Source organism: Phacochoerus africanus, chromosome 14 (assembly GCF_016906955.1).
Source record: "Phacochoerus africanus isolate WHEZ1 chromosome 14, ROS_Pafr_v1, whole genome shotgun sequence".
NCBI classification, from domain to species: Eukaryota; Metazoa; Chordata; class Mammalia; order Artiodactyla; family Suidae; genus Phacochoerus; species Phacochoerus africanus.
In genome coordinates this window covers 39365366-39382473 of record NC_062557.1, presented here as the reverse complement: position 1 = coordinate 39382473, position 17108 = coordinate 39365366, and the positions used below count along the sequence as shown (strand labels likewise).

Sequence of the window (17108 nt, the reverse complement as noted above, 5' to 3'; positions counted from 1 at the left end):
TTCTCACCACCCTCGATCCAGAGTGAGCTCATCACTTCCCTCTTTGCCCTCGAGAAAAGCCAGCACAAGCAATGGTAGTGGAAACTCTCTCCCTCTGCTGGCATCGTCAGCTTCGTCTGCCAGGGCGAAGGGTCAGGAAGCTGCTTCCCTGGGGGCAGGAGGAGGGGCAGAACGAAGCGATCAGAACCCAGGTGCCCTGGCTCCCACTGCTGTGATCCATCCACCAAGCCCTGCTCACCTCACCATGAAAAGGTTCGTGGGTGTAGCACCCTGGAAACTGAACCCATGTGGTGCTCTGGGTTAGAGCCGTGGTCCTTCCTCTATTCCAAAGAATTAGAAATAGTCGGTCTTCACCAATGCCCATTTGGATCATTCAGAATTAGTGACACTTTGGCCTGGGCTGGGCTGAAGTTGACTTCTGAATTATCTAAAAGTGTCTATCAACAGTGACAAAGGCTAACATATTAAAAAAATATAACTTAAAAAAAGTAATCTTACACCAAGGATGTTTCTTGCTCACTACTGTCATATAGCAACTTGGTGGCTGAGGGCGACTGAGTCACCCAGAATGGGGAGAACGTGTCTTCCGCAGATGGTTATTATTCTCCTTTTACAAAGTTGCAAACTGAGCTTCAGAACAGGTCCTTAAGGTCCTTCAGGTCACACAGCAGTAAGTGGTATGTGAACCCAAGTATTTTCTTTTTTTCCAGATTGACTTAAAAAAAATTGAACTCCGTAGTTGACTTACAAATTGTGTTAGTTTCAGCTGTACAGCAAAGTGAGTCAGGAATATAATAACAGATATGTTCTTTTTTTAAATGAATTTTACTACATTTATAGTTGTACGATGATCATCACAACCCAATTTTCAGATATTCTTTTTCAGATTCTTTTCCATTATAGGTTAAGAAAAATTGTGAGGACTTTGAAGATTTACTTTTAGCAAATTTTATCTATCATCTGCCTGTCTGTCTGTCTGTCTGTCTGTCTCTATCTATCTATCTATCTATCTATCTATCTTTCTGTCTTTTTTAGGGCTGCATCTGAGGCATATGGAAGTTCCCACGCTAGGGATTGAATTGGAGCTGTAGCTGCTGGCCTACACCACAGCCACAGGAACACAGGATCTGGGCTGTGTCTGTGACCTGCACCACAGCTCATGGCAATGCCAGATCCTTAACCCACTGATCGAGGCCAGGGATTGAACCCACATCCTCATGGATACTAGTTGGGTTCACTACTGCTGAGCCATGATGGGAACTCCATTATAGGCTATTATAATATTGAATATAGTTCCCTATACTACAAGTAGGTCCTTATTTATCTGTTTTATATACAGTAGTAGATATCTGTTAATCTCATACCCCTTATTTATCCCTCCCCCACCTTTCTCCTTTAGAAACCATAAATTTGTTTTCTGTCTGTGAGTCTGTTTCTGTTTTGTAAGTTGATTTGTATTATTTTCTTTTAGATTCCATATATAAGTGGTATATAATATTTGTCTTTCTCTGACTTATTTAGTATGATAATCTCTAGGTCCATCCATGCTGCTGCAGATCAAATGGCAGTATTTTGTTCTTGTTTATGGCTGAGTAGTATTCCATTCTGTGTATGTACCACATCTTCTTTATCCATTCATCTGTTGATGGACTCTTAGGATGCTTCCATGTCTTGGCTTTTGTAAATAGTGCTACCGTGAACATGGGAGTGCATGTATCTTTTCAAATTAGAGTCTTCATCCTTTCTGGGTATATGCCCGGGAGTGGGATTGCTGGATCATATGGTAATTCTATTTTTAGTTTTGTAAGGATCCTCCATACTATTTTCCATAGTGGCTGCACCAGTTTATGAATCCAAGTGTTTCTTTTTCTTTCTTTCTTTCTTTTTTTTTTTTTTGTCTTTTTAGGGCCACACTTGCCACATATGGAGGTTCCCAGGCTCGGGGTCAAATCAGAGCTGTAGCTGCCAGCTTATACCACAGCCACAGCAATGCCAGATCTGAGCCTCATCTGTGACCTGCACCACAGCTCATGGTAATGCTGGATCCTCACCCCACGGAGCGAGGCCATGGATCAAACCCACCTCCTCATGGATACTAGACAGATTTGTTTCTGCTGAGCCCCAGTGGGAACTCCCCTGAGTGTTTCTGATGACCAGACTCAAGCTCTTTCCACTGACCCTCAGGGAGTTCAACTGTTCTTGCATCCTCCCTAGATGCCAGGGGTGCTGTCCTGAGCTTGTCCCAAGAATCCCCTCATTCCCTCCTGACTCATTAACCAGTTAGCAATAGAAACACAATTTTGGAAAGCCTAACCCATCTCACGTAAAGAAATAAATTCAAGAAACAAATTGCAAGCACTTAAGAAACATCCAACCGTCAACCCACTGTTTCCCTTTTCATAGTCCCCTTAGTCGCCAAACACATAGGAGGCTGTGTGGCCTAGTGGTTAAGAGCAGGGGCTTTGGTGTTTGTCTGTTATTAGCCAGGAGGTCTCTGACTAGTACTTCATCTCCCTGGTCTCTGTTTCCTCATCGATAAATCAGGGATAATAATAACGGCCCCTCCCACAGCGGTTGAGACAGGTAGGTTCTCATAAACATGCTCATGCTTGTAAAGCTCTCAGCACAATGCCTGACACTAAGTACTTAATAACAATCACAGTTATTATCATGTTATTATTGAGAATAAGAAAGTGGCAATTCCTTTAAGGATACTCTCTACTTGCTGGCAGAGGTTCTTCAGCAATCTAGACCAGTGCCTCCTCCCCTGCCCCCAGTTGATATGGACTCAAGCACTTTATTACAAAGTGTATTTATTTTAAGCAGGTGGGTCAGTTGAGGCTTAAAGAGGTAAAGTGACTTGCTTCCGGCCGCGTAGCTTAAAGTGGTGGAATTCAACATGGAACCCAAGTCTGTCGGATTCCTAGACTTCCTACCACACTGCATGGCTTCTATAGAAATCGTGAAACTTGCTAAGGCTCAGTTTTTCCATGCGGGCTCTATTTCTGTTTTCCTTTCCTCCATCTCAGTTTCCCTCTTTAAGGAAGAAAGGAAAGTACTTTCCTGAATACCAAATACACCAAATCGGGACACTAGCTGAGGACAGAGGTGAGGGACCCACAGATGAGCCAACACCATCCTCGTCTTTAAATCCTGGTAAACCCTTCTGCTGTGTGTGAGTGTGTGTGCATGTCTGTGTGCAAATGGAAGTGGGAACTGGGGAAGTGGGGGCAGGGGTAGGATGGCAGAGTTGTGAAGCAGGATAAGCAATAGGTACAACAGGAGTATTTTTCTTGCCTGTTGGTTCCAGTGGATTGTGGGGGTGCCAAGGAAAAGAGAAGAACCTAATTTTAATTCCATTTCTGCCACTCACTTTCTCCCGTGCGAAATCAAAATTCAGACTCATGGAATCCGTATATTCTCTGGTTCTAATGTACTGATTCCAGAAGGTAATCAGAGCACCTATGTAAACGGTATGGTACCTGGTACAGGGGGGCGGGGTGACCAAAGGATGGCACCTGTCATTATGATTCACCTGGTCACCTGGCATTTTATGTTCCTCAAAACCAGGAACACCTAAAAATCTAAACATGCAGCAAACAAACAACCCAGGAACACCTAAAAATCTAAACATGCAAAAAACAAAAAACAAAAAAACCCCCAAAAAACCCCAGGAACACCTGCCTGTCTGACCCACCACACGGGTGGTTGAGAGGATCAGGGGACGTGATGACTGTAGACGTGCTTAGGAGACCATCAGGGGAGGTGGGAACGTCTCAAAACCATCTCTGCCCTCCGTGTCCCACCAGTGTGCTTGGCCTCCACAGCTCCATCGTGCCTCTTCCCTCTACAAATCGTCGCTGAGAATTGCTGTGAACCAGGCGCTGCTCTCTTTGCAGACACCATGTGAGTCCGTCAATGACCCGCCCTCTGGAGCTTCTGCTTGCGTGTGGGGGGATGGGAGAGCTAACTCAGAACCAGGGAAGCCACACTCCTTTATTTTGAGTCATCTTTTCCACTGGTCTTCACTCCCTGAACAGTTAGGGTCTCATAAGCATGCTCATGCTTGTGAAGCTCTCAGCACAATGCCTGACACTGTTAAGTACTTAATAACAATCAGTTATTATCATGTTATTTTTGAGACTAAGAAAGTGGCAGTTCCTTTAAGGATACTCTCTACTTGCTGGTAGAGGTTTTTCAGGAATCTAGGCCAGCCCCTTCCCCGCCTCCCCCAGTTGATATGGATTCAAGCACTTTATTACAAAGTGTATTTATTTTAAGCAGGTGGGTCAGCTGAGGCCTAGAGAGGTAAAGTGACTTGCTTACCTGTGTTTGCAATGGTAAGTAACAATGTCCCATGCCTTTTCATGTCCATTCGTTTGTTTGTATTCTCCCTCTGCTTTCAAACAAATGTCTTGGTCTTGACAGATGCCAAATTAATGCTGTTTTTGTCTTAGTAACTTACAGCATCTCTATTAAGTTCACGGGCTCTCTAAAGTCTGACTCCTAGATTCAAACCCCAGCTATATTACTTATTAATTCTGGCTTGGAGCAAGCTGCTTACTTTCTCTGGGCCAAAGTTTCCTCATCCATAGAGTGAGAGATTGGTTCCAACCTGATTTGGGGAGAGCAGCCTTTTAAGAATCTGATGAAAGCTGTAAACACTTTCCACAAACATGTGGAGACAGCACCCACACCCCCGCGTGTGTAATTTTGCATAAGAGGCCCGTAGACCCGACAGGCTCACTGCCCGCCCCCGAGTCCAGAGGGCAGGTTCTCATCCACCTTCCTATGTCCTCACCCCCCTCCTACTAGCATGTTCCTGGCGAAAGCCAGATGCATGCTCCCCCCAGCCAATGTCCCCCCCCCCCACCCCGCCCCCGGCCCAGTTTTTTTTCCTTTTTCATCTTTCATTTCACTTCCTAGGCTAAGCTGGCTGCCTGCCCAGCCTCACATTGTGACGCTGACGTTAGGAACCCAAGGGCAAGGAAAGTGAAACCTCATGCCACCAGGACTCTGGAGCTTTGCCCTGAGCCGGAGTTCCCCCCTCACGTGGGGAGCAGCTCTGGCTTTTCTGGCAGCTTTTAAAAAAATGCCCCAAGCCGGGAAAGTCCCTCCCCCCTCTAGGAATTCCCAGTCTGGGCTTCCAGGGAAGTGCAGGCAAAGTCGTTTGCACTCATCCTCTCCATGAACCTTCCTTTTTTCCGTCCCCGGACTGGAGATTTGTTCTCTGGTTGTTGTCTCTCCTTTTCTACTTTTCTCTTCTTTTTGTTTTTTTTGGCTGTGCCTGTGGCATGTGGAAATTTCCAGGCCAGGGATCGAACTTGCGTCATAGCAGTGAGCCAAGCTACTGCAGTGACAACACAAGCTCCTTAACCCACTGCGCCACAAGGGAACTTCTTCTTTTTTTTTTTTTTTTTTAAGTATTTTTTATAGTTGCCTTACAGGGTTGTGCCGAGTTCTGCTGTACAGCAGAGTGACTCTGTTATGCATATACCTACATTCAGCCCTTCTTTTCTAGCGTAAGCATCTCCCACCTGAGCCAGTGAGCTGCTCTCTCCCTCTTCCTTGTGTCACAGGGCCCTGCTTGGGATAGAAGCTGTCAGTGCTGGTGGAGGGCTGTAGGGGGCAGCAGTGTGAAGGTGCAAGGGGAGGCCTCCCAGCCGGCTCAGGGGACTTGGGGCAGGATTCAAAGCCCCCATCCAGGGCTTTTTTCTTTTCCTTCTTTTTCTTTCTTTCTCCTTCCTTCCTTCCTTCCTCCCTCCCTCCCTCGCGCGTTCTCTCTTTCTCTCCCTCCCTGCTTCCTTCCTTCCCTTCCTCCCTCCCTCCCTCTCTCTCTCTCTTTCTATTTTAGCTTTTTAGGGCTCCAGCTGCAGTATATGGAAGTTTCTAGGCTAGGGGTTCAGTTGGAGTTGCAGCCACCAGCCTACGCCACAGCAAAGACGGATCCTTTACCCACTGAGCAAGGCCAGGGATTGAATCCGCATCCTCATGGATACTAGTTGGATTCTTAACCTGCTGAGCCACAATGAGAACCCCAGGACTTTTTCTGCTACTTCCTGCCCTCGCCTTTTGGTCCAGCTCTGGTTTGTTCATTCTCTGGCGTCCTGTTCTGTGCCTCCCCTCCCTTCCCCATCGCCTGCCACATTTCGATGTGTCAAGGGTAGGGTACCAACTATGACAGCGGTTCTCCTGGTTCAACCACAGTCAGGCTGGAAGGCTGCAGCTTGACCTCCCCTGCCTCTTTGCACCTTCACCACACAGGACAGTGGCTGCGCACGCCTGCTTATTTTCTGTAGTTGGAGACCACAGACGTGTGTTTGCTGATGTGATCATCCGCCTCGGGTGGCTGGCGGAGCCCACCACAAGGTACCTGGGGGATGGGGCAGCCGTGGGAGCGAAGCCCACGCGGAAGAGTCAGTTCTTCCAAAACTGGGGGAACCAATGATTTCAGGCCTCCTCCTCCTGACACTTTGGGGTCTGTTTTTTGTTTTTGTTTTCCTCTGCATATTTGTCCGCAGCTCCCCCTTTTTCTGTGTGTGTACTTTCAAAGCATGGCAGCCCCCTCCCTTCCTCTGTCCCCAGCCCCTGTGTGGGAAGCCTGGTAAAGAGGGACGCACTTGGGACTTTGATTGAGTTGTTAACTAGTCTACACTTTGGTTTCCTTACTAGAAATCGGGCAGAGGATTAAATGAGGCAACCAGTGGCCTGGCCGGCACCAATCCTGGCACAAGTAGATGCTCAGAAAGGCATGCCGTCTCTTTCTTTCCCTAGATGTCCAGGCAGCATTTCCTCCCTCCATGCACCCCACCCCCACCCCCACGAGAGTTATTATTCTCACCTCAGGGTCAGGAGACTCAGGGGAGTTGACAGTGATTTTCCACCAGCTATTAAGCAGAGTTAGTTATTTTAGGCATTATTTCGCTTATTAGGAAGACAACACATAGAGGACAGTAATGACTCAGACCTGCCTTGAGTGCTCCTGCCCTGTGTGCCACAGACTTCAGAGACTCAGCCCCATGCTCTTCCTGGGTTCCTGGATCTCTCTCTCTCTCAGCCTGGCCGTGGGGTCAGACATGACCCACCCCCTCTTCTCCCTTCCCGGCTATCCTTGAAGGCCCACACAAAGGCCCTTTATCAAGTAGCTTTTTTTTCTTTTAAATCAAACAGCTTCACAGGCAGGCTTGCAGAGGATGTGACAGAAGTTTGAGAATCTTGCAGGACTCTCATGATTGTGGTCTGGATTCTGCCCCATTGCTGCGCTGGTCCTGGGAAGCTCCTTGCGTCTTGCCCTTTGCCTCCTTTCTTGGGGATGGAGGCCTGAAGTCTCTTGCTTCTTCTCCGTGCTGCCCTACTACCCCCCCCCACCTGCCCCCCTATAGAGCATTCAGGCCACAACTCAAGGGACCTTAGAACCACCTGAAGCATTGGCATTTTTCAGGACCTCCAGCCTAAGGGAGGAAGTCCCCTCGGGGAATTTCCTCAAAATGGGATTTGGAAATTCTGCACGTTAGTCATTCCTTACAGGGGAAGCTTTGGACAGAGAAAAGAGCAAGGGACTGGCAATCGGGAGACCTGAGGTCTAGTCCCAGATCAGCTCCTAACCTGGTTGTGAGATTTGGGCAAACCTCTTGCCCTTGGTGGCCTCAGTTTCCTCATCTAGGAAATGGAGGTTTGAAATATTCTTTCTGAGGCCATTTTCCGTTAAAAGATACAAAACTGGAGGATTTATAGTGCCCTGGAGGAGATTTGGGAGTAGGTGCCCTGTTGCCCCCAAAATTGGTTCATAGCACTCCTTCTGCAGGTATCATTGTCTCTTTCCCTCCCCTCCCATCCTTCCGAGGCCTGGGACTCACCGCTCAGCTCGTGAGGTCCTTCCACTTGTGCACGGCTCTGCCCTTGCACTTCCCTCACCCCTTCCCTCCTTCCATTCCCCCAGCCACCCAGCCATTCCCCTCCACGTCTGTGTCATTTACTTCTTTGTGCAGAAAACAACTCTGGCCAACTTAAGCAGGAGGGTAGGGTACTAGGGGTAATGCTGAATAGCTCAGACAAGGGACAGAGCTTTGGAGAACCTGGCTGAGGAAAAGGACAGGTGAGGGAGTTCCCGTTGTGGCTCAATGGAAACAAATCCAGCTAGTATCCACGAGGATGCGGGTTCGATCCCTGGCCTCACTCAGTGGGTTAAGGATCTGGCATTGCCATGAGCTATGGTGTAGATTGCAGACGCAGCTCAGATCCCATGTTGCTGCGGCTGTGGCATAGGCCGGTGGCTACAGCTCCGATTCGACCCTTAGCCCAGGAACCTCCACATGCCACAGATGCGGTCCTAAAAAGCAAAAAAAAAAAAAAAAAAAGGAAAGAACATGTGAGAAACCAGAGGAGCTCGAGGTATTTGGGCAGCAGGTACTGTTTGATGGTCTCCTCAGGGTACTACTGTTGAGATTAATGTCCTCTAGCCTTTTTTCCTACCCACATCTCCCTGTGTTAAGGATTTACAGTCCTAGGTGAAGGAGGGTAACTAGCTAAGCTGGTGTCATTTGCTTGCTTCTTGGCCACGAGGGGATAGAGTACCTGATTGGTGGTACTACAGAGACTATATCCTGGGGGAGAAGCAATTCCATAAAAGGATGTCAAGGTGATGTTTGGAAGGGGGAGTGTATGCTGTGTAAGAAACGAACAAAATAAACAAGCAAAGAAACTAAATGGAGTTCCCATTATGGCTCAGCAGTAACAAACCAGACTAGTATCCATAAGGATGTGGGTTCAATCCCTGGCCCCACTCAGTGGGTTAAGGATCCAATATTGCCCTGAGCTGTGGTGTAGGTCACAGACACGGCTTAGATCTGGCATTGCTGTGGCTGTGGTGTAGGCCTGCAGCTATAGCTCCGATTCAACCCCTTGCCTGGGAACTTCTTAGCTGTGAAGTGTGGGCCTAAAAAGTAAAAAAAAAAGACAAGAAACTAACACAATATGGTACTATAAGTTAATAAGAAATTAAAAAATTAAATAATGAACTCCTTTAAAATTGGAAAAAAAGAAACAAATTAAACTAATATTCCACCCATCCATTCACCCATCCACCCATCTATCAATCTACCCACCCATCCACCCATCCATCCATCTATCCATCCTCTCAGCCAACCGTGAAACTTCATGTTCCAGAGGCCACCACCAGGCGCTAAGATACAGTGCAAAGCCACCCATCAGAAATACCCCCCGTCTCCTCACAAAGGATGTATTTGTGGAACTGAAACAAAGATGAGGATCCAGGGAAAGGAATTCATGTATCTGCATTACTGAAGGGTTCCAACCTACATTTCCAGGGACAGGGTTATTCTCTCTGGGTGTGGGCAGATAAGAGATGGTTTTTGTGGACACGTATCACAGGAGATTGCTCATCATGGGTGTAGAACAGGATATGGCCAGGATTAGCCACCAGCAACCCGAGGTCTGCCTCTCGTCTCTTTTCCTCTCTAGCAGTGGGCAATTCACAGTTCATTTTTTTTTGTGCGTGGTCTTTTTTAGAGATACGCCCATGGCATGTGGAAGTTCCCAGGCTAGGAGTTGACTCAGAGCTGCAGCTGCCAGCCACAGACACAGCAACGTGGGATCTGACCCCAGTGAGCAAGGCCAGGGACTGAACTTGCATCCTCATGGATGGTAGTCAGATTTGTTTCTACTGCGTCACAATGGGAACTCCCATAGTTCATTTTTATTTATTTATTTATTTATTTATTTATTTTTACGGTTTTTTTTTCCTTTCTGAATTGTATGCCCTTTATTTCTTTTTTTTTTTTTGTTGTTGTTGTTGCTATTTCTTGGGCCGCTCCTGCGGCATATGGAGGTTCCCAGGCTAGGGGTCTAATCGGAGCTGTAGCCACCGGCCTACGCCAGAGCCACAGCAACGCGGGATCCGAGCCGCATCTGCAACCTACACCACAGCTCACGGCAACGCCGGATCGTTAACCCACTGAGCAAGGGCAGGGACCGAACCCACAACCTCATGGTTCCTAGTCGGATTCGTTAACCACTGCGCCACGACGGGAACTCCCATAGCTCATTTTTAAAATCTATAAAATGGGAAAAAGGAATAGAAGAATCCCTGCCTTGTGTAAGTCAGAGAACTGCTGTGGAGGTGAAATGCGTTAGTGGATGTGATGGCAGTTCCCCAGCACAGGGTTAGAGAACTGTTTCCAGAGTGGCTGGTGATAACACCCATGGTTCCTGTGTTACTCTCCCTTCTGTCCTCACTGCCCACCACCCAGCGGTAACCACGGGGAGGATCTGTTGAGTTTTTCAAGTCTCTAGGTGGGTGGATGAAAGTCCAGGGTGATCACTGCTACCCACCTCCAAGCGGTGGATGGTCAGGGCTCCGGGGCCCCAAGTAGCCTGGAAGCAGCAGCTGGCTGGGTGACTGTGTATGGGAGTAGGTCCTTGTTCCTTGTGGGTGGGAATGTGATGACCAGGGAAGCCCCGAACCACGTGGGCGGCCCAACTCTTTTCAGTTCACAGTAGAAAGGAGCTGGTTCTGCATGTTGTGGCCAAGTCCGCACAGGAGACCAGAGCTGAGATCAGGGGTGAGGGACAGCTGCCCTGTGCTTCCAGGCTTCCAGGCTCCAACCCGGGTGAGGCATGGCAACACTCTCTGCCTGTTTTCTCCTTGGTGAAATGAGTGGCTTGCCTGTGGGGAGCATCCTGCTGAATGTGCTGGCTCAACTCTGTCACTTGTCCTAGGATGAATGTCTGGGCCAGGCACAGGCCTGCCTGTCTGCCCCCAGCCAGTCTCTTTCAACTAAAGGTTTTTCCGTATATAAAAAGCACCCTCTTTGCTGCTTTTCATTGTAGGGGAGCTACACTTTGCTGCATCCTCCATGAGGGCAGTTTGGCAAAATCCACTCAAATTTTAAAATCACGTACTGGATTTAATAAGCCCTAGCAATTCTTCTTCTAGGCCTTACTCTTACAAACATATGCACACATGTGCAACCTGATATATACAAGATAGGCCTGGTTTGTAATAATGAAGATTGGAGACAGCGTAACTGTCCATCGGCAAGGGACTGATTGATTAATTCTGGCACTTGCATCTAATGGAATGTCGGGCAGCTACTGTACAGCTTCCCACATGCAGATATGGAACGATCTCTACGATACAAGAAGTAAGAAACAGATTAGCAGAGTTCCCATTGTGGCTCAGCAATAATGAACCCCCGACAAGTAACCATGAGGATGGAGGTTCGATGCCTGGCCTCATTCATCGGTTTAAGGACCCTGTGTTGCTGTGAGCTGTGGTGTGGGTCACAGACGAGGCTTGGATCCTGTGTTGCTGTGGCTGTGGCTGGCAGCTATAGCTCCAATTCACCCTCTATCCTGGCAACTTGCTTATGCAGCATGTGCAGCACTAAAATGCAAAAGAAAAAAAAAGGGAGAGAGAGAAATAAAGAGAATAGCTTCTGTAGTTTGCTATGTGTGTGTGGGGAAAAAAAAGGAAGATGCATCTATGCTTGTAAATGTATAGATTATCTTTTGGAGGCTCACAAGGTAGTGGTACCAGTTACTTTCCCCTCCTTTTAGGTTGGATGATGGGAGGGAGGGAGGGAAGCTTGGGGATAGGGTAGGAGGGATACTATTTTGTACATCTTTTTTTTTTGTATCTAAAATGTGTTTATTGGGATGGTTTCCCACTCATCTTGATTCTGGTGCTTTTGGCGCTGCTCTGCTCTGAAGGAGCATCCTCTGTAAGCCCTGCCTTCCCTCCTGTGGGTTGGCAGAGAACAGTTGAGCAGCCAACACACAAAAGTACTGTTTGCGCATGGCTAAAGCAGGTGGTGGTTTCATAGCGTCCTGGGCATTTCACATCCAGGAAAAAGGAATTGGGGCTCCACACCAGGAGCTCCTTCTTATGTTTCCTCTTCTCTTTTGGAGAAGGATGAAGGAGACCTTTTGCCAGAGGCGTGTTCTCATGGGGAGGTTGTCACCACTGGAAAGGGCTATTTTGTATCTCTCTCTCTCTTTTTTTTTTTTCGGTCTTACAGCTTTTGTGTGTGTTTGAATTTTTATTTGTTTTTGATTATTTTTCATTTTTAAAAGCTTTATTGAAGTATAGTTGATTTACAATGGCTGTTTTGTATCTTTGGGATGTTGTATCCTGTGCATATGTCTGTTTATAAAGGGTCCTCTGGCAGGATGCGCCCAGGTGTCCAGGAGGAGTTTCAGTCCCAGTCTTAGGGCCTCTCTGACCCCTGAGCCCAGTGAGAGGCCCAGGTCCTCTCAGTGGCTTCTCTGAAGTGGGATGAGTCACCCCCATGGTTTCCTCCTTCTCGTCCCATCAGGTGAGTGGGCTTTTCAAATCGCACCAAAACACAGCCTTATGTGCCTTCCCATAAAGGGGACCGGTGGTTGGACCCCGGGAGGGAGAGCTGGTCATTATCTCCTCCCACAGGGGCTGCTGTGTAGTGGAAACAGCACAGGCTTGGGAGCTGCACAAGTGTGGGTTCAAATTCCAGCTTCTGCTGCTGAAGCTGTGAAAAGTTCAGAAAACTGCTGTGATCTTGCTAGATGGTTCGCGCATCTGTAAAATGGGCCAAGTACTGTTGAACTCCAGGAGTGGGAAGACGAGAGGAGGAATACAGCAGGTGCTCAGCAAATGGTCGCAGCTGTGCACACTGACGCTGAGGTCAGGTCAGCCTGCACGAGCCCTTTCTCGAGAAGGAGAGAAGAAACAGCCCTGGGTGGAACCGGGCCCAGTTCAGGCAACACCGGGCTTGGCACTTTGCCGGTAAAGGTGAAAGAGGCACCGTGCCTGCCCGCCGGGGGTGCCCGCTGAGTAGATCATCTGGGAGAGTTTACAGCTGCCTCTCTGTAGCCCCGAGAAACGGTTCGGCCAGCCCCAAGGCGACTGTTTGCGGGATGGGTCTTGCACTAGCGTTTGCAGGGGGCTCTCTGGTCAGGGAAGAGACTGACTCAGGGAGGAGCAGAAGTTCTGGAAGTTGAAGTTGCTCTGTGAGGATGGGGGTGTCAGGCCTGTAGGGGAGCAGCCTCCCTCAGCCTTGGGGGTTCTTATCTCCTGGCTCCACAGATGACCCTGCAGCATGCTGGCCTTTCCTGCCACGTGGGAATAGTTCTGAAAACGGGCTTCTCCTCCCAGCTGCAGAAACATCGCTCCCTCTTCCAGGATGGGCAGTGGTGGAGAGCATGGCGTTTAAACTAAAGCAGATCTGGGTTTGATTTCTTGCCTGGCTGTGGATTGACTCAGTGGCTGTGCTATTTAACTTTGCAGAGGCTCGGTTTCCTTGGTTATGAAATGGGGATAACAATACGACTACTTTACACTGTGAGCATTCAAGCAAATGTGTGAGGCAGCAGAAAAAATGTTTTAGTAGAGCTGGTTTAAGTTGAGCTGATAGGCCCCAAATGAGGGCAAGACGTCTTCTTAGAGAGGGAATTATTTGTGGGCTTACGGAAAAAAGATGCATCATGGTCATGTTTGATTATCAAAGGGGAGACCCCTGTACCTCCCCGCCTCCCTACCTGTATTGCTTAGGGAGGGCTAATTGAGAGCTGGGGTGGGGTTGTGAAGGAGAAGAGGGGAGATGTGCAGGGGTCCCAGGTCTTGGGGAGAAACATCAGGCCAGGGAGAGACTAATTTCTTCTGGCAGGGGATGGCCATTGGGTTTCTACAGCAGAGGTTTTTTATGGCTAATATCCAATTTCAAGTTCTCACCTGAATTATTCTGTGCTGCATTCCAAACCTATCTTATGCCCACATTTGCAGTGAACACCTGTTGCCTCCCAGTAGCTCACAGCAGGTTGTTTTATGAGCACTGAGGGATGAGGGCCTTGACCCACGTGGGGTGAAGCACTATGTTAAGAAAGAGAGAATTCAGTGGATGCTGGGAATTGGACAGAGAGGAGCCAGGATCCAGCGTGAGTCTCCAGTTCTCCTGGGGGGATGTGGACGGGCTAAGACTTCACTGCCTGCAGCATCTGAGATGTGGATGGAACTTGAGTTTTTGTTTTGTTGGGGTTTTTTGTTGTTGTTGTTTAGATATTTTGGTGAGGCTCCAGATGACCCCAGAGTAGAGGCTACTAAGTGGGTGACTTAAAAAGGAGGGAGGATGTGCTGAGACTCAGGTCAGTGAGAACAGGGTGGGGCAGAGGCAGCAAGTGAGGGCCCAGGGCCCCTGGCCACACCCAGCGAGCAGACCACAAGTCCCCTGGCTGCAGCCCTGTGGCTGCTGGAGGGTCCAGAGCAGGAGAGATGAGCCACAACTCAATGCGGCACCAGCCGGAGCCAGCAGGATGAGAGCCAGGTCTGTACCCCCAGCCAGGGCCACAGGGCTACTTTAAGTGCCCCCTGCATCCTGAGGCCATCGTGGGAGGTAAGGAGTCTGAATTTCACATCTGCTGTCGATATTGACCTGAGTAGCGACAGCTTGTTTTTAGAGGAGACAGTGTCCCATCTTCTTCCGCCTTTGGTGGGAATGGATGTTCCAGTGTGAGAGCAGTTACTGAAAATTAAGAAGAAAACAACCCTTTTTTGGGTATATCTAAGTGGTGACATGTGGGTTTTTGACCCTGCCACATGATGCATGGTTAAGGATCACCCCCCCCCCCCCCGCTCCGCCCCCCGTCACGGATGCACACAACCCTCCAGCCACAAAACCACCCCCTCGTGTTGAAGACACTCAGGGTGCTCTCCTGCCCCAGCCCTGCAGACACTCAGACCACCGGCCTTTCTCTCCCCTGAGCCTCACTGGGCTGCTGAGAGCACGAGGGACCCTCCCTTTTATGTCACATAGCTGCCTTTGACATGTAGTTTCAGCCCTCTTTAGGAAGCCTAATTCCCACCCCCTCCCTGCCCCCAAGGACCAGGCAGGAAATGCTCAGAATGTAGGACGTGGAACTGTTTTGTTAAAAGATAGAAAGAAAAGACATAGAAAAGACGAAGTTGAGTCCCAGTGAAGTGGGGCTGGGCGGAGGCCACCTGGATGTCAGATGGGCTGGATTTTCTTTACTGTTGAGTGAAATTCATCCTTTGCCCCTTCTGTTAAATGAGGGATAATTGTAGACAATTCTTCCCCCAAGGCTTTTGGGAAGATTAGATGAAATGACATAAAGAATTGGGCAGGGCTTAGCATGTTGTTAAGGACTCATTACAAAATCGCTGATATTATCTTGATTTTTCTCTCAAACCCTCTGTCCTTTTGGTCTCTCTCTCTTTTTTCCTCTCTTGCCTCCACTCTCTCTGTCAGTGAAAAGGCAAATGGTAGCCCCATGATGAAGCTCTGCTGCGAGGAAAGGGGGATTTCCTGTTGGGAGTGAGGGGCTGGCTCATGGAGTGGGGATTGTCATGACCCCAGGTTGTGGGCAGCCAAGCCAAAGCATGGACTAGCCACCTCCCTCACCTCCAGCTCCTTGAAAACCAGTTCCACCACTGATGACCTCTGACCCTGGGCAGAGGGTTGAATTTTCCCAAGCCTTTTTCCCTACTGGTAATGTGGGATATACTGAACACCGCACAACCTGTGGCTGGGATAGTTGATCAGCTCACTTTGTGTCACCGGGCCAGCCGGATGCCCATGGCTCATGCCCAGGATATGTAGCTGCCTAAGCTAAAAGGAGGTACTGGTCATGTTGCAGGGAGGAGGACCCATTCCAGGGCCCAAGCATGGGGCGCTAGTCTAACACTCAGAAATGAATTGTCCGAGGAGACACATGTGAGGACAAAGCAAAAGACTTTATTGGGAAGGGGAGCCCGGGGGACAGCAGCGGAATGAGGGAACCCAGAAGAACTGCTTTGCCACATGGCTCGCAGTCTCCAGTTTTATGGGAATGGGGTTAGTTTCCAGGTTGTCTCTGGCCAGTCATCTTGCTTGGCCTGTGCTTGGTCTGGCTCAGGGTCCTTCCTGGTGGCGCACGCACTTCTCAGCCAAGACGGATTCCAGCGCCAAGAATCATGGGAGGTTGGTCGTCTCCTCCCTCCTATTGGCCTCTCCCCAGTCCTCCCGGTTAGTCTTCAGGGAAGCACTATATACCTTATCAGGGCTTCCTGCTCTGAGACAGTTCATGCAAGCTATGCTCATGCCTGGTCGACGACTGGGAGTCATTCCTGACTTTTCTTCCTCTCACACCTTTCTGAGGTTGGGCTCCCCCTGAAGCAGACCATGAGACAAGGAATTGAGGGCAAGGAGTTCCTTGGCAGGTGATCCTGGGAATTTCTAGTAGGGAGGCAAGAAAGGAAGCATAGCAGGTAAGGACTTAACTTCAGGGTTTTTCAGGGAGCACATTACTATTTTTTTTTGTGTGTGTGTTTTTTTTTTTTTTTTTAGGGCCGTACCCATGACACATGGAAGTTCCCAGGCTAGGGGTCAAATCGGAGCTTAGCTGCTGGCCTACCACAGCTCACGGCAATGCCCTATCCTTAACCCACTGAGCAGGGCCAGGAATCGAACCTGTATCCTCATGGATGTTAGTCAGATTTGTTTCTGCTGAGCCACAACAGGAACTCCAAAGCACATCACCATTTTAATGGGGCATCTTTCAACCCTGCTGGGGACCTCTGGGGGGACCGGGGACCTCTGGGAGATGGTGTGTAGTGAGCCATTTACCCACCAATGCATGCCTATCATTGATCAGGGCTGCTTTGGGGTGAGCCACCCCTCATCTTGCTGGGGGTGGGCCCTGGAGCAGAGGTGCTTGTGATGGAGGGACTGCCTGTTGTTATGTGGGAGCCTGACTAATAAGGGGACTTTTGGAAACAGAGGCAGGCTGGGCAGTGGGAGCCCAAGCCCTTCCTCAGCTAGTGCCCTAGGAGCTGGGCTGGGAGCATAGTTACTATAAAGATGGCCTGTAGAGACCACGGGCAGGGCTGGTTCAGGCACTGACTGGTCCCATCTGGGAGCCTTGGAGTCAGACAGATAGAGATGGGAATTTTGGCTCGGTCCCTTGCAAGCTGAGTGTGTTGGAGCACTTGGCTAGAAACTCTCTGAAATTCTCCATGGTTTTCTCCTATGTCCTGTGGCTGTGATCCCTGCCCGGCTGTGTCGATATTAGGATTAGGTGACAATGTATAAAGTGCCTGACACATAAAGAGATGGCCAGTG

At 49.0% G+C, this 17108-nt stretch overlaps 1 pseudogene; it reads right to left on the bottom strand.

Moving 5' to 3' along the window:
• Positions 1-11657: 11657 nt before the first annotated feature.
• LOC125113869 (40S ribosomal protein S27-like) lies at positions 11658-12310 on the bottom strand (annotated as a pseudogene).
• Between the last annotated feature and the right edge of the window lie 4798 nt (positions 12311-17108).